Genomic DNA, 27479 nt, shown 5'->3' with positions numbered 1-27479 from the left:
ACTAGAGTTTATTCATTCTAGAAAGAGCAAACAGGATAATATTTGAGCAAATAATTTATTCTTTGTCTTTTTCCTTCTTATTTCAAGCATCCTAATACATGACAGAAAACTCAATATCAAAGACCTTTCCTATCTTGTGCCAAGGCTTAAACCATTTGAAGAAATTGTGCCAGAGAGAAAAGAGAGAAAAGATAGTGACTTTCAAATCCAGCAGAAAAAGAAGGCAGAGATTTCCAGAGGTAGTGGAAGGAGATGAATGTGAGAGTTTCTCTAATGTTAGGGATCCACATTCTGCTCTGTGGTCAACCCTGACAAAGGGGAGAGACCCCAAAGATGGTTGCAGAGGGCACCTAAGGTCCTAGAATCCAGTGCCCTCAAGTTGACTGCTAGGGCTGATGGCCCTGACTGGTCTGTAGCAACAGGTGTATCAGTAGGACCATAGCCCTTGACCAGAGAAACCAATCTGATGTTCTGAATGACAGTACATAAGTTTTTACACAGTCCTTGGAGGTAAGGAGTCCCAGTGAGGACGAAAATTAATTTTTCCGCCAGCCTTGATGGAGGAGGAGCCAGTGCCTGTTTCAATTGATTTAAGTATATTAAGAAACGTAGTGACTCTTGCAAAATAACATCTATTGGCTGATACTCATATATCAACAAATATTTACGAATGAGGGCTGGGGAGGAAGAGGAACTTTCCTATTCTAATTAGCACAGTCTCGAATCTGAACCAGCAGGCTCTCTGAAGATCAGATTAGGTGTGTGGAGGCAGTGTGACCACAGTGGCTGAGAAAGAGCAGAGGGCTGCCCTGTAAATCCTTCAGGGGGTAAATGAGGGCCCAGAAAAATATGGAGAGTGGGTGGAGTAACATAATTGAAAACAGCTTGGAAAAGTGAGCCTAATTTATTTTTTGACTAAAAATGAGTAAAATGTCTTTTCAAGAACTGGATATAAAAACAAAACAGAGATAAAGAAAACTCACTATATTTAGTTGTTCACACACACACACACACACACACACACAGAGAGCACATGTTAATGCAGTAGCCATGTAATACATTAAGAAAATCTTCTTTTCCTGTACTTTTAATAAGTTATCTGGTTGTACGATGATCCAGTGCTTGGAGACTGGGGGAGCAAAAGTCTTCATGACTGGCTAATAAACCTTAAGAGCCTGTAGACCCATTTTACTGGAAAGCAAAACTACTCGGGGTGAAAGTAGGCTGTGTGGCCTCCTCTGTCTGCAAACACTGTGACTTCTTGACGAAGTACTCAGAGCAGAGGAAGGGAGAAGGACACTGTCCCAGCAGGCCAGGTTAGCTGAGAGCCTTGGCAATCTGGACAGCTAATGTGGTAGGCCATTTTCACACCCACTTTCGGACCCAGCTCTCATTTCCAGTGAGATCAAAGGGATCTAGGTAGCAAGTCACTTGCTTAATCATAGATTTGGTGTAATCTTCATTGTTATAAATTATACTAGTTTCTTTACGTAATGTATCTTATTGAACTGTTAGAATTGCACATGATGTTAGGCTCATTGTACGTATTTGGAGCATAAGCAATTCCCCAGAGTGACTAGCAGAGTAATTCAAACCAGGTTCTCCGGATGCTGAACTCACTCACTTCTTTGTAATGCTGCTTCTAAGAGCACAGTAATATTTCTTTCACCTGCATTCTAAAGAGGTGGCACCAGTTGTGGGAAGAGAGCAATGTCAGGATGCCACTCATGCAAGGTCATGTGAAGGAAAAAAAAGGTCCTTTTAGAAATAATTAAGAAGGTCTAATACTCAGCACCTGGAAAATATAAGTTTATTTTTGTTATGTTAAATAACAATTTAATAATAATACTCATTATTAAAGCCCAGTTCTGCCCTGGGAAGCCCAATTAGTGAACAGGCTTTGAAAAGATGAATCCAGACAAAACCACTGATTTAGTTTTATAAAACTACATTAATTACCATTATAATGAGAGAAAACATGCATGAAGGTTAGAAGGCAGCAAAGTGAATCTTTTCTATTTGAAGAATTAAGTATCCTTAGTACACAGGGATTATCCATTATCTGCAAATATGTTACTAAAATTTCTCTTTATGCATCCATCCTTTTTTTTTTTTTTTCTTATAAAAACTGTTGCAGGTGTGGTCTTAAGATCCCTGCAGTGTTCAAAAGAAGGAATACATTTTTCTACTCCTGCAATGTGATGGAAACATCAACAGAGAAACTGAAGCCCAATCACTCCATTACGTTTTTTATATTAGCATACTGGTAGATAAAGTTGATCTTTGTTCATTGGTTTAGTCATTCAGTCAAAAAATATTTAATGAGCATCTAATATGTTCCAGCCACTGAAGAAACAGTTCAATCAAATATTGGTCCCTGCCTACATGAAGCTGAGTTTGTAGTGTAGGTGCATGGAACAACAAAGAATGAGGAAGATATTTTGAAATACTATGAGAAGTCACCTTCTTTCTCGGAAAATCTTTTCTACTTTGTGGTCTTTTCACCATTTAACCAGGCAGAGAAATTTAGGCTGATTGCCTCAGAGAAGAAAATACACGAAAGAATCCAGCCAGAACAGAGTCAAATTACTGGCTAAGAATATAAAAAGAAAGCCTGGAAAGCTTTTATTTCTAAGAGCCTGGCCTTTAGGGGAAAGAGAGTGGAGTTTATCTTTTGTTTTATTTATTTTATTTCATTTATTTTCAAATTCTGAAACCTTGGCTCTGCCTCAATAGAGTAAATCCTGAAAGACTGACCAGTTTTTACCAAAAACCAGGGCATGGGGTTGAATGTATAAAATGCTTTCCTGCCTCTCAGGAGACAAGACCCTTTCTGAGTTGAGGGAGGAGCTTTGAGAAGGTTGAGAAAGCAGAGCTAGAGTGTCGACATACAAATGGAAGGTCTGTTGAAACCTCTGCCTGGGGGCTGAGGAGATAGAAGGGTGTCACCTAGAAACATTTAGGTCCGAGAATAGAAGGTGCCCCATTTTCCATCTGGAGTAGCCCTGCTGGCCTTCCGTTTGGTCATTGCCTCTGCCAAACTACATGTTAAGTGTTTTTAACATTTTCCTTACACTGGGGAGTTTCAATGGGTTTTCATCGGCGGATAGCATGATGTGACTTGCGTTTTGAAAGATCACTGAGTGAAGATGAAAAGGATAGACTGGAGGAGGAATGCCCGGAGACCAATAGAAAAACTTAGAAGCAGTGGTCCAGGCTTGAGAGGACAGCACTCCCAGTCGAGAAGTGTCGGGACTGGCTCAGGTTCACTTCTCAGGGAGAGAAAGGAGAGAGACTGTGGGACTGCTCCCAGGTGGCTGGCACAGTGGGCTGCTGGTGGTGCCATTAACAGGTAGACAATTCAGGAGAAGGAAGGGGTTTAGGAAGGGAGATAATGAGTTCAGTTTTCATCTAGATGTGCTGTGAAATCTTGTCCTTGAGAAATAAGAGAAATGGGAACTGATTGATAATAAGGAGGATTTGAAGCTAGTGGAACAAATAAACCCACTGTGTTTATTAATGAATCGTGATGCCTCTCACGGGAGGTCTCTGGTGTTCTACAGGAGGGCTCTGCCCTTGGCCTATTTTTTCAAGAACTTGGATGTAGACACAGAAGATGATGCTCATCAAATTGGTGTATGACGTAAATCTTGAAGAAATAGATATTACAATAGATGACAGAATTAAAAATTCAGAAGGCTGAAGCAATTGTCTGAAAATAACAGGATGACACTTAGAATAAATATAAGGTCTTGCATTTAGGTTTAAAGCAAAATAAATGGTGCAGTTACAGGATCTGAAGGCTTGGCTTGGCAGCAATTTCTCCCAACAATTAAATCAGGATTTTTGTTGGCTTAAAGTTTATGATGAATCAACAGGGTGATATAGCCAATTAAAGGCAACCCCCTCTCCAGATGTGATGAAGAAGGGTTTAGAAGACTCACTTCCTAGCAAAGTTTCCTCAGTTTTTCAAAACTCAATGTTTTTTAGAAGAAAAATAAATAAAGAAGCCACAGATTAAAATCCAAGGCTTTTGGTCATGTATTCCAAACACACAAGGCAGGGAATTGCTCTCACTTGGTGGCTTTGTGTCCCTGATTGCATCAATTCATCCAGAGACAACTTGTGCCCACTGAATAGACATGTGCTTTCCTGCATTTTCCAGGTCCTTTCAGCTAGATTGGGACCATGTGACAGAGTTCTGGCAGATAGGAATGAGGGCAGGAGTGATATGGTACTTCCAGTCCTAGGTTCCTGTTTCTGTGTGTCCCTTATCTTCCTTCCTCCTGATCAGGTGAACTTGAGGTCACATGTTGAGGTGCTGGCAGACAAGATGGAGAGAGCCTTGACTCCTAAGTCACTGGATAGTAGAGAGCTCTGCTGACCCACATGACTTCACATGAGCAAGAAACAAACTTCTGCAGTTATTGGACACCTGCAGTTTAGGGGTGTCTCTATTGTTTTCACTAGCATAACCCCCCAACCTTAATAGCATTTATCCTTGAACATTTCTGGTTTCTTTGAACATCACCTGGGAAAGGTGTAGCAGTGGCTTATCCCTTATACTTCTCTACTAGGTACTTTTGAGAAACTCTGCCTGTGGCCACAGTTCTGAGTTTTTTTGGTGGAGCATTAAAAACATTTATTCGTAAAATGTAACACACTTTGTGGATTGTCCTAAAGAATGATCTTATATTGGCTCAGGGTTTTGATGGACTCTAAGGTCCTTTCCAGTTCATGAAGTAGAACATAAATTATAATGTAAGTATAATGGAGGAAATCTTAGAGGCCATCTAATGCTACCAAATACCAGACTTTATAGAGCAGGAAATTGAGCCTGAGAGAGTTTGAGATATTTATCCCAGGTTTCTTTGATCTCTGGATTTCCATTTTCAGTGTTCTTCCCAGTATATTGTTTTAAAATTATAGTATTTAAAAGCAAACAACGACAACAACAGCTCTCTTGATTCTTTTTACCTTGCAAGGAGCTGATTTCTTTCTCCTGGACCTCTTCCATCGTTATGACTCAATTAAAGGGGATAGGAAAGTGTCCTCAGGAACAAAGAGAAGAAAGAAAATGTATATCAGATGGTAAATCTGCGCAAGCATAGAGCCTGCATTATTCTCATAGTACATAAACTTCCTTGGTCTTTCCCCTCTTCTTCTTCAACCCCTTTTCCTATCAAACACATACACACACTACAAAATCTTTCTGGAATAGATACCTTCTTTCTCGTTCCAGTTTAAACTTAGTCTAGGACAGTGATATTTTTAGTCCAGTTGAGTTTTTATAATCTCTAGTTTATAATCTTAACCCCAGAGTATCCTTATCTCAAGAATCTTTCCCTATTCTCCACCCCCTAGTTTTAACCCTTTGCTGCAGAGCTTGGAAAGAGGCTTATTTGGAATGACGATCCCTTGGTTGAACCAGGGTCTCCCGCAGTACCTGTCATCATCTGTCAGGCTCTCACACAGGGTAGCCAGTGGTAGCTCCATCGTAGACAGTTGTCCACCTTGTGCTCACCATGTTGGGAAGCCAGTGCTTAGTGCCATTTTCTCCCTTCTTCCCTTGTACCTTTCTGCCCAACTATTTGTTGCATCAATTGGCAATCCCATGGAATGGCCAGCAGGCTCCTGTGCTTTTTCCTTCACAGTCAGGTCTAGGTTCATGGGAACCTGGAGTCTCTGCCACCCTTGACTTGATTCTATGGGAAGCCAGGAGAGTGATCCTTGCCCTTTAGACATTCATTACCCTTCCTTGACTTTCTCTAAGACCCTTCTCTGTGCTCCAGGAACCCCATGGTGGTGCCACAGTCCCCTGCAACCCTCCAGGAGGAGGGAGATGGCAGTCTTCCCTTTGCACCATCTACCATCTGCCCACATTTCACTAGAGAAGTCCTTAAAGACCTCTGCCTTTGGAAAGTCAGGAAATCGGTTAAAGTTTACCTCCTCCCACAATAGAGGCGAGAGAGAAGGGAACACTTACTAATTCAGTAATAATAAAACCAACACATGACTTGCTGTGTGCCAACCACTTTACAAACACTCTGCATGATAACCCATTTAATCCTCATAATGACTCTCTAATGAGTAGGAATTCTAAAGAAAGTGACTCTTTTGTTTGTTTTATAAATACTGAGGTAGGAGTATGGTGAAAACTGCTTCATAAGTTCTGCTGAAATACTCAGTATTACAGCCCCCAGAGGGAGGGTATCTGAGTCCTTTTGCTTGCAGTTTAGAGCTGTTTCTAAAATTACATGCTCACTGGCCAGTAATCTTGAAGGAGCAGGAAGGGGTGCTGTTCTGTGCATCACACTCTTAAATGCTACAGTTACTTTGCTTCTTACGGTCGGAGAGTAATATGAATGTATGTATATCTGTGTACATCTTTTTACTGTGTTTTTTAACTGTAAGCGTGCTACATGCTATAACAATAAATTCAAACAAGAAAGAAGTATAACAAAAAATGATTTTCAGTTAGTCAATTGCCTCATCCCCTTACATTTAACTACTTTAAACAGTTTGGGTATGTGTGCGTATGTTTTCTTTGTATATACTTTTTTCAGTGTAGATACAAGTGTACATAAATAGATATTTGTTTTAATTTTTATAAAAATAGGATGTGCTATACGTGCCTATATATATATATATATATATATATATATATATATATATATATATATAGGCATGTCTGTGTGTGTGTGTGTGTGTGTGTGTGTATATATATATATATATATATATATATATATATATGTTATATATGTATATATGTATGTGACACAGGATCCTTTTGGTGCCACTTAGCCAGCCTGAAATCTCTGTAGCCAGCAGCACCTCTGACCAGACTTCAGTCAGGTCCTCTGGGCTCACTGTGCTCACTCAGCCTAACAGGCTGCTCTCAGCTCACGCTACTGACCCAGATCCTGCACCCATCATGCTTTGCGCTCAACCTGTGACTGGCCGGGCATTCCATGACCGGCTTCCTCCTTTGGCATTGGCCTCTGGACAAGGGGTCATGCAGCAATGCCCAGTAACTCAGAGATGCCAGCAACCACAGAGCCCCAAGGATGTTACAGCTTTTTTTTTATTATTTTTTGAAACAGAGTTTTGCTTTTGTCACCAAGGCTGGAGTGCAGTGGTGTGATCTTGGCTCACTGCAACCTCTGCCTCCTGGGTTCAAGCAATTCTGCCTCAGCCTCCTCAGTAGCTGGGATTACATGTACCTGCTACCACCCCCAGCTAATTTTTGTATTTTTAGTAGAGACGGGGTTTCACATGCCCAGGCTTTTCTTGAACTCCTGATCTCAGGTGATCTACCTGCTTCAGCCTCCCAAAGTGCTGGGATTTCAGGTATGAGCCACCAGCACCCACGTAGGTGTTAAGGCTTTTGACTGGGGAGTCTTGAGGTCTGAGACCCCAGAAAATGTTACAGCTCTCATTCGTTTTCGCCACCTGCAGCTTTGGTTAACAGGAGAGTGTCACAGCTTTTTCAGTCCTATTGCTTGTAGCTTAGTTGTGGCACCTGGTGGTTTTATTCACTCCCATAGCTCAGTGAGCAGGAATGCATGTTACAGCTCTTTTCACACCCACCATTTTGTGGGTCCTGGGCTATTGTCCCATGACCAAGAGGAATGAGGTACATGGATTCTGGAGAGCAACAAAAAAGCTCTTGACAATGAGAGGAGACCTGAAGTGGATAGTCCTCTGTGTAAGAGGGGCCCAAAAGTTGGTAGCTGTCTGTGAGGCTGATTCTGGGTTGTTTATGGGCTCAGAATGGGGGAACACATGTTGACTGGTCCATGGGCAAGCCTGGGAAAAGCACCATTTGATTGGCTAAAAGGCATCAAGGAAGTTCTTACTATAGTCTTGGATACTACCCAGAACTGGCTACTTGGTTTTCAGGCTTCAGGCTGTCTTTGGCTTGAAGGTCAGGTTTCACTGGGGACCTATCCCTGTCTGCCTAGAAATTTTGTCTGTCTCCTGCTTGTACCATATATATGTGAGCTGCACCACCCCATCTCTCTCTATATATACACATATACATGCACATATATGTATACACATACATGTACATGCACACACACACACACACACACATTTCTGAGTCCTTTTTTCAATTAACATAGTACCACATCAGTGCATGTAGATACATCTCAGTTTTTTGGTCATTTTGTTCTATTCCCTGGTATGAATGTTACATGACTTATTGATCCATTTCCCTATTGATGGTGTTTGCATTGTCTTCCACATTTTACTGTTACAACAGTGTTACAATGTACACAGAGACACACACACTCACACATGTCCCTTTCCCAGTAGACCTGGCACTTTTCTAAGGTACAATTCTGTAAGTGGGACTTCTGAGTTGTAGAACGTCTTTATTTTAAATTTGAAAAATTCTGCCAAACTGTCTTTCAAAAATGTCATACCAATTTACACATTACAGAAATTATACATTAACAGAATATGAAGGGGTTTGTCTCCTAATCCACTTAAAAACACTGTCATCAAAATTTTAGTAAATTTTGCCAATTTAATAACTTCTGTGTTACGGATTACTGTAATTGTTAGTGAGTTTGAGCATTTTACAAGTATTTATTGACCATTTGTAATTTTTTCTCCAAAATGCCTCTTCTTATCTGTGTCATTTTAATCTCCCTCTTTCTTATTTTGGTCTTTCAATATTGTCTTATAGGAGTATTTTAGCGATAATGGATGTTAACCCTTTGTCTTTTATCTGTGTTGCAAATATTTTCCCACAGTCCTCATTTGGCTTTCAGATTTGTTCTTGTGAGCTGTTTTTTGCCGAAGAGAAGTTTTGACTTTTTAATCATTCCAATCTGTCAACCTTTCCTTTATGGTCTCTGTGCCTCCTGTTAGAAGGTTCTCCCCACTCCAAGGCTGTAAAAATGTGGACAGTGTATTTATTTAGAGCATTAGATGACCAAATTCAAAGAGGCCACAGTAACATAATTGATAGAATGCCAAAGAAAATAGCCTGAAGCCCTGCTGAGGAATCTGCCTAGCCCTCCTTTTCCCCTCCACTGTACTTTTCCAGCCTGTGATTATTTGTTATGCCTCTAGGCAGCCCTGACTTTCCACTGAGTCCTCCTCCCTCCTCTTTTATTCCTGTGCAGAGAGCTGTTTGCTTTTCAGTTTTTGCTTTTTGTTTTCACAGACTCTGATGGGCAATAAGTGGGACCCCTTTGACCTGTACCTCTCCATTCCTGGGACCGAATGCAGCATTACTGTCTATATATACACCTTTCCGCTCTCCCTTCTCTCCTTTCATCCTCCCCCTTCCTGGAGTGAGCGAGCACGGGAGCCAAAAGCAGACTTTGACACATCTGCCCTGGCTTGGCTCTATTCCAATGGGAAAGTTTGATGTTGCAAGCTTTTAAAAGTCGCTCACATTTCTCTGACTTACAATCACGCAGGCTTCCTTGACTTCCTTCTAATTCAATAAGGACAAAGAAAGCAAGCTATTTGCTACAGCCTAGGTCCTGAGGGAACCAGGCCCAGGCAAATAGATAACCTAGAGCCATTGTCATAGGCCCCTTTTTCTGCCTCTTCTGCCCCCAACCCCCTACCCACCCAAAGCTGCTGTTTCCTTCTAGGCAGGGGCACTCCACTGGGGTACAATCCGATATCAAGTTTCTCTCCTTGGAGAGGTCAACCATAGTCCAATGCCAAGGGTTATCTTAGGAGGATTTTTGCCCCACCACCGTCTCCATCAGCATCGAACCTCTGCTGTGCACATTCATTTAAACATTATAAGTAAAAGCAGTATGCTTGCTATATGAATGTGGCTTTCAGTTGTGTCTGTCAGCAACCACAGCCACATTGTCTGCCAAACCTAGATCCCTCCTAAGTAGCTATTTGGGAGCCATCCCTTCTCCCCAACCTCCCAGGTCTTTGTTGGGGGCAGGGAAGAATGCAGGGGGTGGAGGGATGAGGCAAAGGGCTAGGATGTTAGGTTTTAGTGAGCAAGGCTGGGCAGTGGAAGGCTGACTGGTACCTCGAACTCACTCTGCATGAGAAGGCACCACCTCACAACTCTTTCCTGGAGGAACAAAGGTCCCACTTCTCTTGGACCTTTGCTGGGATATAAGATCCCACCTCGTAACACTTCTCTTGTTGTTTAAATCATGTTAAATGGCAGAATTTCCAAGAACACCCGGGCTGTCTTGTGATCTTTGGGATTGCACCATGGGTGCTTTTATCACTTTATTTTGTCTTGGTTATCCATATTTTCCAATGTTAGTAGTCTGATATAATCCTATGTATTGCTTTTAATATTAAAACAGAGTTTCATTTTAACTTTTCAATGTTATCCTTAGGGAAGCTCTCAAAATTCCCAGGCGGGGGTTAAAGGAAGCTATGTGGGTATATAAGTGTGTAATAAGGCCCTGAGACTTAGGAAACCCTGCTAGATATCAGTTATGCTATCATTATCGTCATTGTTACTATTCTGGAGCAGAAATAAGTTTGGGGTGGAAGTAGAGAGTCAGCATCGAGTGGGGGGCAGACAGCTGATTCTAGAGTTGGGTGGCACTTTAGCCACATTTATATCTAGGAACCACACAAGGTTTTCAACTAGGGAGATTCCTGGGGTCATGAAGGATGCTAATTCTTTGATGTTTTTGCCTGTGGCCTGGATGGTAGGCAAGTAATTCAGGAAAGAACCTCTATCAACATCAAACACTGAAGAGAAACTAGAAAAACTAAGAGTGTTTTGAGAACAAGGACAGAGAAAACTGACTTCCAAGGGGATCCCAAAGCAGAGAAAGATCGCTGGTCTGGAAACTCCTGAGAGTTGTGCTTACCATATATGCAGGATTTTCTAAGATCATTTTGATTTCAAATATTCTGTCCCTGTGCTTCAACAAATGTAGCCAAGGGTTCTGATATTTACATTAGAAAACACAACCACCATATGTCTCCTAAGCACAGGAAAACTCTAAAAGATGCATGAGTCCCTCTGCTCAGCATGCGTTGTGAATCCTGTATGCCCCAAATATTTTGAAGTTTCCCTTCACTGAAAGGAGTGGAGAAGCAGCAGCTCAGTGACACACGCGTTGTTGAAAACCCATTCCAACCAGAGGGTACCGTTGCCTCTGTGGCTTCATGCCTCTAGCTTACACACAGGGCCTCTGCTGTTTGGAGTGCCAGGAACCTGTCTACGGATCCAAGTGTTCAAGGCTAATGAAGATGATTTTGCGGTGACATCTGAAAAGGCTATATGTATGGCATAAAGGCTTCCCTGTATGAAATCCTGGCAAAGCTGTTCAGTAACATGTGAGTGGATGGAGAGAATGGGAATTTGAGAGGGCACAGTGCCATCATGGCAGAACGGGCATAGACAGGGATTTAGAGACCACAACTCTCCTTTTCGTCTGATCTAAAAAGCTCAAAAAAAAAAAAAAAACAAAAAAAAAAACCCGCAAGCCTTGGCAATTTTAGTAAAGCATGACCCTATGCCTAACCAATAGATTTACTTTGTAAAACATGAGATTTGAGATTATAGGGTTAAGAAGTGGCAATACAATTACTGGAACAAATGGCCACTGATTGCCTTCTTAATCAAATACGTGTGAACCTTGGGAGAGAACTAGGTGGCCTGTGATCTAAGACACTGCTTGTCTGCATAAAGTAACAGGAAAACCTGGCATATATTCATAGGTGTTGCCTTTATTTGTTTTTGTTTGTTTTTTTCTGAGATGAGGTCTCGCTCTGTCGCCCAGGCTGGGTGGAGTGTGGTAGTGCAATAATAGCTCACTGTGACCTCAAACTCCTGGGCTCAAGTGATCCTCCTGCCTCAGTCTCCCATGTACCTGAGACTACAGGCCTGTAGCACTACACATAACTAATTTTAAAATTTCTTTTTGATAAAGACAGGGTCTGTTTACCTTGCTCAGGCTGTTTGAGTCTCCTTATGTTACCTTTAACATAAATATTCATCAGCCACTGGCGAACATAGAACCTTCCAATATAGTAAGACAAATGACAATAAGCAGTTCTGATTTACTGGAAACAAACAAAATAAAGGCATGTGGCCTTTCACTAGATAATCTTTGCTTTTGAACCTGACCCCTGATCCCCCTTCAGAGATGAACAAACCCATTACAGTTCCTAACATGTCAATGAGCTCAGCCCATGGGTCTGAAATCCTGACCTCATAGTTGAACTGCTCATGCTTAATAATTTAGTTAGGTTTCTTTCTGTAGAAGGAACACACAGAGGGCTCTGTATTAGTTTGGATTGTAGCTACATATTTACCACTATTGCCCTAATGGGCTGATTTCTAAAATGAAAGTATCTATAAGTTTTCTAATGACAATATTAATGTTCTCTATGAAATTAAAACAAGAATGATATGAACTGCTTTAAACATTCAGAGACTTTCTGCTTTTACATGAATGTAACAATGTGTTCAGGATACAAAGAGAGTCACCATTTTTGGTATGGAGTAAGAGATTCACTCTTGCATTAATTCATTTCTTCAGCATCTTGTGAGCATCTAACAGCACAGATGCAAAACATCTCCGATTGTAAGAAACACTGAGACAAAGGAGGAGTTTTTTATACTTGCAGTTAAGGCCATAATTTCCTGTTACCATATATTAGTGACTTTCTAGAAAGGGATTGTTTTTCTAGATTTTTAATGCAATCTAACATGTAGGAAGTGCTTTATTGTGCACTATGTACTATATGTGCATTTTTTCTTCTGCTCCTCATAAAAATTGTATGTGGTCAGTTTTATTATTTTCTCACTGTGGGTGAGATAATTAGGTATAGAGTGATTAAGTAGTCTTTCCAAAGTCATACAACTAGTAAATGGCAACACTGAAATGCAAATGCAGGTGTGTCGGATGGTAAAGCCCATGCTCCACTGAAATTCTTTTTTGGATCTCTTTACTAAGAACATTCCACATGTAATCTCAGGTAAATCTCAGAAAAGCCCCATATAAGAAATGCCATTATCCTTATTTTACAATGAAACCAGTAAGGTTAACACACATATTTAGGCCCATCAGCTTTTTAAGTAAATCATTTTTTAATGCCAATTTGTGAACCATTAGAAATTCCTAAATATGATATTTCCACGTGTTATATGTTAAGTATTCATCATCCGAGAAAATGTTAATGTTGGATTCTAAAATAAAATTTTATAAACTCCTTTTTTGCATAAGGTTGCCAGGTCTAACAAATAAAACTACAGAATTCCTAGTTAAATTTGAATTTCAGATAAACAACACATGATTTGCATGGGACATACTTATACCAAAAAAGTATTCATTGTTAATCTGAAATTCAAATTTAACCAGGCATCCTGTATTGTATCTGGCTACCCTATTTCTGGATTTCTGGAAGATATATTTAATATGCAACAAATGAGAATATTTTAAGCTTTTTTTTTTTCTTTGAGACAGGGTCTCACTCTGTTGCCCAGGTTGGAGTGCAGTAGCACTATGATAACTCACTGGAGCCTCAACCTCCTAGGCTCAAGCAATCCTCCTACCTCATTCTCCTAAGTAGCTAGAACTACAGGCATGCACCACTATGCCCAGCTAATTTTTAAATTTTTTTTCGTAGAGATGGCTCTCCCTTTGTTGCCCAGGCTGGTCTTGAACTCTTAGCTTCTGGGGATCCTGCCACTTTGTCCTCCCAAAGTGAAGGGATTATAGGCATAAACCATAGCAACTGGTCCTGAGCTAATTTTAAAAATTAGATAACTATTACTTTATCATCATCTAAACTTGAATTAAACACATATCTGCATATGATGTTTGTCTAGCTGCTATACAAATATGTGGTATGGTTTCTACCTTCCAAGAGTTTACAGTCTCAGTCATTTGAATGTAAAAATTGTGATAAGTTGATAATTTATTGCTTCTAGTTTTTGCTACAAAAAATTAATAGGCATTCCCATTTAAATAATGTTTGATGACTGGCACTGGTTTAAGATTCACAAAATCTTATGAGAGCTGTGGGTATTACCATTTTGCAGATGAAGATAGAGACAAAATAGTTTCTTGTCTAAGGAAACAAAGCTATGAACGGGGAGAACAGGGATGTAAGCCTCTTGATTCCAGACTCACTCATCTCTATACTCTGCAGTGGCATAAAGCATCTCAGAGCAACAGACCAGTCATAGATGTGGAGCATAAGGAAGGCTGCCAGATAGAATGAATATCCTGCCTTTGTGGACACCTGTGTGACTGTATTACATCCCAGATTACTGTAGAGGGCAGTGATTCTCCAGGGAAGTGTCTACAGGTTGACTTCAAGCCCCTCCAACTCTTAATGGAGCAGTCAGGGTTGACTCTATCTGATAAACAACCTGGAAGGTAAGTTTGTTAGGAGCAAAAAGTTAGCCAGGAAAAACGCAGGTCTTCTAGAAGTGGTCTGCTTCCCACCTAGGTGAGATTTTTCTAAGTGGCTGTGGTTGTTAATTTTATGTGTCATCTTGATTGAGCCACAGGGTACCCAGATGTTTGGTCAGTCATTAGTCTGGGTGTTTCTATGAGATTGTTTTTGAATTTGTCTAACATTTAAGTTGACAGACTGAGTAAAGTAGATTGTCCTCTGTAATGTGAATGGCTTCATCCAATCTACTGAAGGCCTGAATAGAATGAAGGGCTGACCCTTTCCCAGATGAGAGAATGTTTTTCCTGCCTGACTGTCTTTAGCTTGTTTTCTTCCCACCTTTGGCCTTGAAGTGAATCATTGGCTCTTCCTGGGTCTCCAGCCTTCTGGCCTTCAGACTGAAACTACACTGTCAGCTCTCCTGAGTCTCCAGCTTACCAGCGGTAGCTCTTGGGATTTCTCAACCTGCCTTACTCTGTGAGCCAGTCCTCTCTCAATTTGTATGTATGTGTGTATCTATATCTATATCCATATCTGTATCCCATTCATTCTAGTTCCTGAGAACCCTGACTCATACAGTAGGTTAATGGCACCGCTACATCTGACAAGGAAAGCTAATTGATCTTACCTCTCTCAAAAACCCAGAATGGCTTTCTTCCACAGCAACTCACCATGTATTGTCATTACTGCGTGTTACTTATTCAGTGAACACTTATTAAATGCTAGGTTTATGAAACACCATGAGAAGATCAATGACCTGGTAGGGCATTTCAGGATAGTGGGGAGCCACCTAACCATGGCTCAGGTAAGAGGTTTTCAAACATTATTTTACCAAGTCAATTTTTTTAAGTCTTACAAAAAAAAAATCTCATTTATAAAGTATATGGAAGGGGATCAATTTTGATAAAATGGGCAGCTCTGGGGCAGGATAGGGTGGCATGGAGGCCCTCTTCAGTGCTGGGAGCTCCTTGCTCAGAACCTCTGTTGGTTTTGTTTATTGTATTCTCTTTTAACAACGTTTTCTTCTTGAAAGAAAATCACATTTTATTATACAACTTACACATGCCTACTGTAGAAAATATAGATGTACTCTAGTAAAATATGACCCATAATCTAATATTCTACCAGAGAAAACTACTGACATTTTCATATTACTGAAACATACACACACAAAACATTTATGTTTGCATATGTATTTTCATGCTATACATAGACCAAAGCCCTTCTAAAAGTAATTTCTTTCAGAACAATTAATTATATAGAATTGGATTACATGCTTTTAATCAGGAGATACTAGAGTAAATTTAACTAAGGAACCCAACTTTTGTGTATAGTAAACCCTCCATATCTGCCATATCCATGAGTTCCATATCTGTGGATTCAAGCAACTGCAAATTGGAAACATTTGAGAAAAACACTACAATAAAAATTGTACAAATAAAAAACAATATAACAACTATATACCTAGCATTTACATCATATTATATTTTATAAATAGTCTAGAGATTATTTAAAGTATATGGGAGGATTTGCATATGTTATATGCAAATACGAATCCATTTATATCAAGGACTTGAGCATCTTCAAATTTGGTATTTACAGGGGTCCTGGAAGAAATTCCCCATGGATATGGAGGCATGACTATACACACCAGAGCCTTTACACACACATTAATGCTGTGTTCTTTAAAATAGTTACCTGGCAAAGCTGTACGTGCCAATAATGCTGAAAACATTTTTTTTCAGATTGCAGAACCCTTAGTACCTTTCTCTGAATATCTCTAGTTATAGTAAATATTTATTCTTTAGGAGTTAATTGAATGTCTGGAAACAGTTGTATACTCAAAGAATAGAGGGAATGGCTAAGTTGGATAATGTGAATAATCCATTTGGGGTTCCAAAAACATTTTGAGAAAGGGCTGTGAATTGGCTTTTCTTAATTTTTTTTGAAGTCAAGCATATAGAGAAAGGTCTAAAGTGTTTCCTGTCTGGCAGCATTGCTAGAATATACGTATTGTCTTAGACGTACATTTTGAAAGAGGATCCAAGGCCTTCAATTGTCTGTCCCCAAAGGACTTCCCCAATCTTTCCTCCTCCTCTTCTCTTATACATATACTGTATACTCATGTCATACCTGGTTTTGTAGCACAGCCTGTCTGAGTTTTCCTTTGCAGTGCTTCTCAAACTTTACTGCATCCACAGTCAGCTTGGGATCTTGATAAATGCAGGGCCTGATTCAGTAGCTCAGGGGTGGGTCCCAAGTTTTTCATTTTAACAAGTTCCGAGTGACTCCACTTCAAGTAGCGTGATTTCGAGGCTTGGCTCAAAATACTCCTGAGTTGTTTTTGGATGAAGAAGAGCTCCCTTTCTCTCTCTATCAGTGGTTCTAAAACCTGTATGCACATTGGAATCCCCTGGGGAGCTTCAAAACCTACTAGTGCCTGTGTCCCATCCCAGAGATTGTGGCTGATTTTTTTTTTTCCTCTTTTGAGATGGAGTTTTGTTCTTGTTGCCCAGGCTGGAGTGCAATGGTGTGATCTCAGCTTACCGCAACCTCTGCCTCCAGGGCTCAAGTGATTCTCCTGCCTCAGCCTCCTGAGTAGCTGGGATTATAGATGTGCCATCACACCTGGCAAATTGTGTATTTTTAGTAGACATGAGTTTTCCCTATGTTGGTCAGGCTGGTCTCAAGCTCCTGACCTCAGGTGATCCACCCGCCTAGGCTTCCCAAAGTGCTGGGATTACAGGTGTGAGCCTTCCACCAGTGGTTGAATTTTTAAAAGATTTTCAGGAGATTTCAATATGCAGACAAGTTTAGAATCTAAATACTCACAGTGCCTCCCATGCCTCATTATGTTTTCATTATGGCTATTGCTAGTTTCTTGGCCTATTTTGTCTTTGCTTTTGTCTAATCTGCCCTGCCGGGTCACTGACCTCATGGTGTTTTACAAACCTAGTACTTAATAGATGTTTGCTGAGTAAGTAGACAAATTAAAAATAAAAATGCAAATGAGTACGTAAAAGATACTACCCTGTAGAATAGAGTCTCCCATAAAGCCCTTTACCTAAAATAACTTGTCTGATTTTTTCATATTAGACTTTTAAAACTGCTGTTCTTTACACATTCAACCTTCTCATCTTTGCCCTGCAAGTGCTGTCAAGAAACTTTTCAATTACAGTTTTTATTTTGCATGGTTGAGTTTCCTCTTGCTACTCTAGGATTACTAAAAAATCCAGCACAGCCCAGGGATCCAGGGACTGCCACGCCCTAGTATTCCAAAAGAGCAAGATTTGGGACCACCTCAAGTGTGTGCCCTGGCCCTCTTCCACAGGGGGCTCATCCTGCATGAACCTGGAGCAATAGAAGGTGGCCTATTACCCCATCTTTGAAGGGTCTATCCAGGAGCTCAATATCCCTGAAAAGATTGAATCAATTATCTTTCCTATTATACTCCTCCCCTTGGAATTTCCCAGCAGCTAACCAGGACAGAATTGGCCAAGTGTAATGCAGCAAAAGCCTGGATCTCAAGATCCTTTCTCATGACAGAGTGAGCACTTCCATGGCCTTGTGACAGCCAGCATGGCTGCTTCCAGTCCTACTGCTTTACAGTCACACCTGGGAGGTTGAGCAAAGGTTCACATTGCATTTATTCTTGGAGAATTAAGTCTTACAGTCACCTTCTGTGCTGTGGTTACTACATACGTTTCCAGGTCCTTAGGCTGCTCCCTGATGTTTCAAACAGATTTGTATGATGTGCTGACATTATGTCTAACCCACAAAACAGTGCTGAGGCCCTGAAGCGGTGGTATGACTTAGGAGAGGAGCTACCTGCGGAAAACCAAACCCCCATTAGCTTCAGCAAGTAGGATTTTTTTCTCATCTAACAAGACACTTGTGTACTGTTACAGCTCAAAATACCATTAGGAAAAATCCTTTTTTTATATTCTGCTCTGCCATCCTTAATAAGAAGACAGTATCACTTCATGGTTGCAAGACAGCTGCAGAATCTATGGTTTCATGTACTTTAATCTAGGCAGAAAGAATAAAAAAGAGTGAAGAATCATCCCTTCCAGAATTTTTAGGAAACTCCAATTCTGATGTTGCAGCCTACCCTTAGTGCAAGAGAGTCTGGTAAAGAGTACTTTTAGCTGGGCACAGGGCCAGCTTATCCATTAGGCATAGCAGGCACAGTACCTAGAGTTCACCATCCTTTTAGGGACCTAAAAAAATGTTTTGGATTTAATTTCTTTTAAAATCATAAGAAAAATGAATACAATAAATGAGTATATAATAAATTGTCAGTGTTGTGTTTTTGTCCATCAGTGCAATTGTAAAATATAATTTTAATTTTATTTAAATGGAGGAAGGAAGTCCATGATGGCAAAAGCATCTAAGAACTATGGAGTTATCATGCGCCCCCAACTGGTAATGTCGACGTTTAGAACAAAGTCATGGATGTGATTGCTTGCATTATTTTTGGTAAAAATAAAGTGAATGTTCATAGAAGCTATACTGGTAATAGATCAAAACTGGAAACAACCCAAATGTCCATCTTTTGAGGAACTGATAAATAAAGGTAGTTCATCCTTACAATGAAATACTACTATGTAATGAAAAGGAGTGAATCATTGATATACAGGAAAACTAGACAAATCTTGAAACAGTTATGCTGAAAGAAAGAGTTCAAACAAACTACATACCCTGTGATCCTATTTATATAAACCTCTAGAAAATGCAAACTAATCTCTAATGACTGAAAGTAAGTCAGTGGTTGCCTACAGAGGAGTTGGGTGGGAGGGAGGAATTACAAAGGGAGGGGGATAAATTGGGGAGTGATAGATATGGTTCACTCTCCTGATTGTGGTCATGGTTTCATGGGTATAATTCAATATCCAGACTTATCAAGTGGTATACTTTAAATGTGTGCAGTTTATTTTATGTTATTTATACTTCAGTGAAACTGTTTTAAAAAGTAGAGGAGTTATAGGTACTGGATTGGTAATTAACATTTTCTACCTCAAAGTGGTGTCATGTTATTTCATCCCTTTAATTTGGATATTGGTACGTATAAAGCAATTATAGTCTATGGGCCCCTTACTCAGAAGTTGGGTACAGATGAGGAGCCAGGTTTTCAACTGTCTTTATTTAGTGCCTCGTACATGCCTTTAAAACTCTGAAACTGGGTTTATAACTGGCGTTCTTTGGAAGCTGAGCCAAGGTGTACACATTACATGAAAATTACCCATTAGATCTGTGACTCGGGCCCTGCCTCTTCTCTTTTTTTTTGGTATACATTGTAAGATACTGACATCATTGTCTCTCTTTGGGCCACTGATTCCAGGTCTCCACTGTGCTCCTAGTGGCTTCATACTCTATAATGAAGTTGCTGTGGGAGTGGCTGTGTCCTGAATGTTTCACCTGCTCATGTCATCCAGTATCATTGCCTGACATCATTAGGGAGAGTTCTCACTGTGAGGCAGGCCTTCGGGTGTGACCTTTGTAGTTTCCTGATTCCCTACGTCTCTATTTATGTTTACTTTTACTTTCTTTCTCTACTACTTTCCTCTCCATCCTTGATTCTTTACCACTTGCGTTCCCAAGAACACACTACTTCTTACTACAGAGATGAGGTTTCCTTTTCTCATCCTGCAATGTTTGCAGTTTCTGGCTTTTTGTTTCCACCATGGTTCTTGCTGGTTTGGCTGCAGAAATGGTGGAGAGCTCCTGACTCAGTGTCTGCTGACTTGGCTGGGTCATCTCTGGCTCTGCAGGTGAGAGAAGAATGATTGGAAGGAGACTTCCATTCTGAACTGTGGTTCCATTTCTTTGAAAATATTTTAAGCCAAATAGACCTTACAGCATAAGAATTTATTTTCTTAGCGAATTCCTATTTTTGTGATATTTCTATTCTATTTACATAAAGTTGACTATACTTCTTATTAACATGTGAAGAAAGCAGTTATCTCACATAAGCAAAAAGCCAGAGGATAAAACAAAGTATCATCTTTACCCCAATAACCAGCCTAAAAGGGCATCAGATGACTGGTGCTTGTAGATACACCCACCACCCGGCACTCAGGCTTGATAACCCTGAACACAGTGAGATTTCAGAAAAAGTTTTGATCATACCAGTTGAGACTATACATAATCCCATATTTTCTGAATGATTTTGAGAAAGAAGAATGCCAGGGGGAGGAAATAAAAAGACATCAAGCTCTAGAAATACATAAAGAAATAGAAAGATAAAAGGCAGTTACAGATTTTCAAGATGACTGGATAAAAGTACTGATGAAATTGAAAATTTAGGAACAAGAAAGGAGAAAAGAAGGAGGGTCAGTACTGCCCTTGCCCCACTGACTTCTACCCCAAAGAAAGGAAAAGAATTATACAGGAGTTTTCATATAAAGAACATTCAAACCTCATTCATAATCTTCTAAAGCTGCACTTCCTCCCCTGTTGGAAAGATTTTATGGTCTGGAAATTCCTTCTTTGATGACGAGGGTGAAATGGTAATGCATAAAAACACACAGAACTATGGTGTTTGGGAGGGCCAAGTCTTCGACACAAGAACAAGGATGGAGTTCTACGTCGTCATAGGTAAGCCTAACAAGCCAGGAGGAACTGTCAATGTTAGCAACACTACATAGTTGAGTTGCCTCCAAAATACCTGTTTCCAATTAATTTGCAGAAATACTTAAGTGCCTTACTATAATGTCTTGTGAAGGACATGGCTCATGCAGAAGAGTTGGATGAAGATTGGAAAACTGAAATTGAGAAAGTGTATGAAAACTATGGCAAAGTTGGAAAATGTAAAATGCTACAAATTCCTGGTGTATGGAAGGATACCTAATGATAGGGTTTCAGTTTCTATTACCAGGCATGTGGATAGCTAAAGCAATATCTCTCCTCTTACAATGGAGATAAGTCAATGTAGCATAGCAAATTAAAACTCAAGTTTTGGAAGGAATATACAATAGAATATAGAATAGAGTGACTTGGAACAGATAACTAACTCTCTGAATAGCAGTGGGCTGAAAAACCAGCTCTCCAAAAGAAAAAAATAGGCTTAATTTGTAGTGTTTGCTTATTTTCTTGGTATAAAGACTCCAACCATGGTTGATTTTAAACTACCAACGCTTTAATAATCAGCTTTCAAATTTCTTTAAAAAAAAAATCCCAGCCTTTTGCTCACTGGACGGATATCACTCCCTAGAAGTAGCCACTAGTATTTATTAGTTTCTCTGAATGCAATACCAGAATATTTTTTCCATTGAAATAAGATGCTATTTTGCAATGCTAAATTTCTTGACATTGTTTTCCAACACAAGAAATCTTTGTAGCTTCACAACCTTTGCCTGCCCATGGTTTATCATTGCCCAATCTGCTAATTCCTTTATTCTATGTTTGCCAGTAAGTTGAGTATTACGCAGACCAGTGACTGCCTCAGGGCTGTTGTTTTCTCATTAGCTGACTAATCTGCAGCCTTTCACCTTGGCCCTTCTCCTAAAGGTCATTTAAGCAGGAATCTGGCTAACAATTACTATATTTCCATTTGCAATTAGAAAAGAAGAGGTTTTTCTTCTCTGCAAACATTTGGCTACCAAATGCCAGGAGTATCACTTATATGCCATTTGGAAGAGCTGGTGGTCCTTTACTGTTTCCAGATGATGTTTCAAATGGATCATTTGGTTTAATTTGATTCCTATTCTCAGAGAACAAAGGGTAAGCTTAGCACCTTATAGAATTGTACCTGAGGCATCTACAGAAAGCATGTACCATGTAACCTCTCCCCAGAGAGGAGGCTTTGGTGACAATACTAATGCAAGCTCTGTGAAGCAGGGACATTCTCTTGCTCAACCTTGTATCCTCATAGCACAGTGTACATCGTGGCCTTTCTAGCCCCTCATTGAATCCTGGCCCAGTTGAATTCAATTACCAATCTACAAGAAGCTTTAAGACCATTTTATGTTTCCAAGATCAATTCCGGATATTAGGTTTTCCTGGAAGTGGGAAGGGAAGGGAGATCTGACATTATTTATGACTGGCTAAGAGGAATGCCAGTTCTAAACTAAGTAAAATATTGTCAGCATCATGTTCTCTTAGACAAAAGAATATTCCTAGAATCAATTTAGGAAAAGAAGAAAAGAGGGTAGAGGTAAAAACAAAAACTTTCTGAGAAGTGGAATTAAGGGACAAATCACTTCTTACATCTAATTTCTTAATCTCTAAAATGGGAATAATGTTACCTACTTCAGAATAGGTTATGATGGAAGTTACTCAAGATAATGTTTGTAAAGCAATAGCATAGGGCCTCTCACATTTGATGACCTGAATACATGGTATCTAAATTATTATTACTGTTATTGTTGCTGCTGCTGTTATTTTTACATCAGAGTGCAGTTATCACTATAGGTCAGGAAATCTGTGTTGTGGTTGTCATCACCATAGTGAGGCTATTAGGAGAGTAATGTTGGAAAAGGATGTGAGAAAAGCATATATTCTTGAGTGACGTGTCTTATCCCCAAATGTTCTTCTTTCATGGGGATTTTTTCTTACCAGTTTATGACTTTCAACCACCATTAAGAAAATCTTTGGGAAAGCAATAAGCTGAGATATGATTCTTTTGTCCTCTACTAAGTCAAGAAATGTAATGTCTCATGTACCAAAGACATTTTGCAATTTTGTTAAAGTTAATTTTTAATTAGCCAATGTGATGGAACAGATTATTTTGAGTGACTTGTCCCTTATTACTATTTCTGTTAGTTACACAATTGTGTGCAGGACTTGGAAAATGAAACACAGATTCGTGGGATTTCCTTGCCATGGGCAAGTTTGCACTCTGTGAGTGGATGTGAGGGTGTCTTCTGAAGGGAGGAGAATTTTCTTCTGTCAACTTTCTATCCATGGCAGAAAATAAGTCACAGCTTGATCCTATCTTTATAAAAGAGAACACTTCTTTTTTCTTGAGACTGACATGATTTGGTGGCCTCAATAATAGCTAAAAATCAACATCAGTCTTCAACGCATAGAGGCTAGGTGGGCCCTTCATGGCAAAATGCAGGGAGCCTAAGGAATGAGAGAGCCTGTGAAAAACCCTAGGAGGAGCTTCCAGGAGATATCCCCTCTGGAAGCTAGTTTTTAATATTCTCTACTTGTATTTTAATTGCCTCCTCTTATGCCCAGTACTACCACAATCCTTTGGTAAACACTACTGCATGGTCTTAGCTGGTACTTTAAAGAATTACCAATGCCCATATGTGAGAATCTAATGTCCATACCTAGGGAGGAAGGAAGTTATGAAATGGTAAAGGATGAATGACTAGAAGAAAAGAAATAGCAGTCCAGAGCAAGAAAGCTGGCTGGGGCTTCCGGGGATGACCAAATAGTTTAATGGAACATAAAAGCATTCCTAAGAGAATTCTTTAAAATTTACTTAAAGGTGGTAGATGGGTAGAGAAGAATCTTGTATGACCACATCTCCACATTGCACAGAATGGAACTGTTGCTGTGTTTGTTGTCTTTATTGTTTGAATTAAAAGGAAAAGTTACCCAGAAAGTGGGAGAGGTTGCTGGCATTAAAGCTGAATTAACTTGCTAGGGCTACCATAACAAATACCACAGTCTGGGTGGCTTAAACAATAGACACTTATTTTCTCGCAGTTCTGGAGGCTGAGGAGTTCAAGATCAAGGTGCCGGCAGGTTTGGCTTCCCCTAAGGCCTCTCCCTTTGGCTTGCAGAGGGCCATCTTCCCACTGCATCCTCACACAGAGCCTTTCCTCTGTGCCTGTGCATCCCTGGTGTCCCTTTCTCTTCATAAGAATATGAGATTAGGGCCCCTTCTGATGGCCTTATAACCATCTCTTTAAAAACCTAATCTTCAGATATAGCCACAGTACTGGGGACTAGGGCTTCAACATATGAGTTTAGCAGGGTTGGGGGGTACAGTTCGGTCCATAACAAGTGTTCATACAGATGTTACAATGCGTTCATGTTTTAGCCCTAAAGTCTCGAAAAAGATGACATGATGGCCATCGACGTCAGGGTAACAGCCTCTTTCCTCCTTACTCTGATACTCTCCCTCGCCCTCTGCAAAGCAGGGCATCATCTTTAATTGACTGCCTTTCTGGAAACCCTAGGCTGTCTTCTAGATACTAACTCTCTAGAAGATTTTAATAGAGAGACCTCCATTAAAGGTCACAGGAGTAGGAGGGTGGAAAGGACTGCAGAGGCAAAATCAGGAAAGGAAGGAAGTGCCTCTAGGCCCAGCATGTAAGCGCATGCTTAAGAGAGGACAGGCTGTGCTGCAGGTGAATCTGCTTCCTACACTCGACTTCCCAAATACCTCTGGAGGAATCCAGCACCTCATTCAAATGCACTCAAGGGAAAGCACTCTAACCCAGTTGCTCAACATTTCTCTGGCAGGTTTCCAGTACTTCGTTCTTCCTGTTAATGGTGACAGAGAAAATGACACAAAGCGTTCAGGATGTTGATATGCCACTTGCTTCACAGTTTACTTCAAAGTCCTCTCCGAATTTTCTGAATTTTACTTTCTGGAACCAAAAAAAAATATTATTGGCATAAGCATCCAGTATGCAGTTAGTCTTAATGGTGAACAAGTTCTGAATTTTCAATCAGAAGCAATCTGTCAGCAATTAAGTCAAGGCCCTGTAGTAATAGGCTTAGTTGGGCCAGGCTTATTTCTCTAATTCACTGATTATCTTGCACCAAAACAGCAAAAAACAAAGTTTAAAAAAATGATTTTTCTACTGACTTGTCTCCCGTGACTTTTATTCTTATGCTGTAATATGACCTGGCATTACCCTGGGTTCTCCTTTAGTCTCCTTGGTTGAGGATGACATCTAGGGAGATCTATTTAACTCATGAAATCATAAAAGCCAGACAGAACCATAAGAAATTGTTCTGTTAAATCTCCCTGGAAGGCTTCAATGAGGCACAACCATCAAAGTTTTCCAGGGAAGAAAGGCAGTGTTGTCTGTATATTTAGCCATCAGAAAGGTTTTCCTGTCAAAGTCGCTCTCCTGCTAGTGTCTGAACTTGAATTACCTCTAAATCTTGCCAAATTCCCTGCCCCACATCCAGTCTCAGGAAGAAAGCCTGGTATTCCAATATTTTCCAACACTGCACAAACCAAACTCTCAACATTGCCCTTGGATTACCTATGAAATCTTGACTTCCAATTTCCACAGCTAGAAGAGTCCTTAGCCTATGGCTGCTTCAGAAATCATTGCTTAATGGATGACTCATACAGTCAGTCCTTGAAATCTCAAGATTAGTGTTGATCATAAACGTGAATTTCTGGGGAATACGCTCTGTAATTTTTTGAAGTCAAATTGTTTTTCTTATAATCTGGGAAAAATTTAGCTGCTTATTTGTTTTAAGCTGTTTGCTTCTCACTTTACTGTGTCTCTGCATAGGTGATCAAACATACTTTGCCATATTCCCCTTTCTGTGGTGTCCTTTTCTTTCTTCCACTCGGTCTCAGCAAAGATCCCTGTTTTCAAGAACATCATCCACCTCACAATGCCCCTTGCCTCCCATCTAGCAGCTTAGCAATGGTATCCATCAGTTCTGGCTGTGAACTGGCTTATGCTGTTGGACCAAATTGCCAGTAAGGTTTGCTCAGTGGAACCTGTTGTTTGCAAGCAAACTAAGGCATGTGATTACTTAGTGATGAATGGCTGAAGAGAAACTTGAGCTGTACAATGTTGCCTATTATTAGCGTTCCTATCAGCCCAGAAACCTAGGGTGTCCAGGCCTACAGTCACAGTGAAAATGCTTCAGGCGTCATCGACACAGTTGAACTGCATACCCCACCCCTGCCAAACATGGCCCACCTCAGACCCTTATTTCACAGGTGGGAAAAACTGAGTCCCGGGGATACATGGTATTAATTTGGTCAAGTTTACATGGTATAGCTCATTGCTGGGAAGTTGTTTATAGAATTCAAGTCCCCTGACTTCTAGCCCAGTGTTCATTACATGATACTACATGGTCCTCAAGTACTTCTTCACCATTCTGTCCATCCCATTATGCCACCCTAGTTTCAAAACCATGCCAGTCCACTCTCTGCGTACCAAAATAACAGGTCCAAACACGAGCTATGCAGCCAAAAAGCCTGAAGGTATCCTCTCTTTCTAGGTCAGGAGTTGTCCATGTCCTTTACCAGCCAGCCCCTGGAGCAGCTAAATGGCAGTTGGTAGCTTTGCACATTCATTCTACAGAGAACAAAGAAATACAGATGACAAAGGATGTTACTGTCCTCAGATTACTTCCATGTTTCCCTCCAAACTCCAAACTCCACGACCCCATATTAGAGATGCTCTTTAGCCTGCCGTAAACCTCCCTGCTTGCTTTCTCCACAATTGCTCCTTAACTGTTTCTTTCTTGTCGCTGTATACTTGTCTCCTTGCACACAGAGTGCCCCTCCCACTTCTTCACCCAGTTATGCTTGAAACTCTAACACCCACATTCTTTTTCCCAGGCCTTGCTCAAGAGTCATGCCCTTCACTGCCTCAAAAGAAATTTCTACTCTGTAGAGAAAAATGGTTCAAAATAAGTAACACACTTAGTGGCCACTAGAGATGGGCTCACAGCCTCCGTTTGGCCACAAGCCTTGTTCACCAGTTCCTCCTTTTCTCTTCATCTAGTACAATGTCTGGCATATAGCAGCTTAGTGAGTGAGTGTTGGGTGAATGAGAATTAATGAATGAATAAATGTGCTTTATAAGCTTGGTGTGTATATGTGTATGTTTGTGTATAGGTGAGTATGTGTATGTGTATATTTGCATGTGGGTATATGTGTGTATCTCAAAGTATTTGAAGCTTGAAAGGCAATAAAGCTAAACTACTTTTTTGTTCCTCCTCAATAAGTTTCAGCAATGAAATTAACTAGAAGTAGAATTCAAGTTTCTGGTTGGCTTAAGTAAACCACATCCCTCTCCATCCTGGCTTCCTTCCTTCTTAGAAACACCAGATTTCTGAGATTTCGGGCTTGGTATTTCACCAGTAACTTGTAAATGAGTCCAGTGGCTCTGAGTCAAAGCCCCAAACTTTGGCTCCACTGCAAAGAAGGGCTTCACTGATTTGAA

At 40.3% G+C, this 27479-nt stretch overlaps 1 long non-coding RNA gene across 1 annotated transcript in view; it reads left to right on the top strand.

Annotated features, from left to right (window-relative positions):
* Positions 1–27479, top strand: part of LOC141580642 (uncharacterized) — a 74390-nt gene that overhangs the window by 5677 nt on the left and 41234 nt on the right. The window lies entirely within an intron of this gene.

This window comes from Saimiri boliviensis, chromosome 1, assembly GCF_048565385.1.
Source record: "Saimiri boliviensis isolate mSaiBol1 chromosome 1, mSaiBol1.pri, whole genome shotgun sequence".
NCBI classification, from domain to species: domain Eukaryota; kingdom Metazoa; phylum Chordata; class Mammalia; order Primates; family Cebidae; genus Saimiri; species Saimiri boliviensis.
Note: the sequence above shows the minus strand (reverse complement) of the source record. Positions and strands in the feature narration are given on the sequence as shown.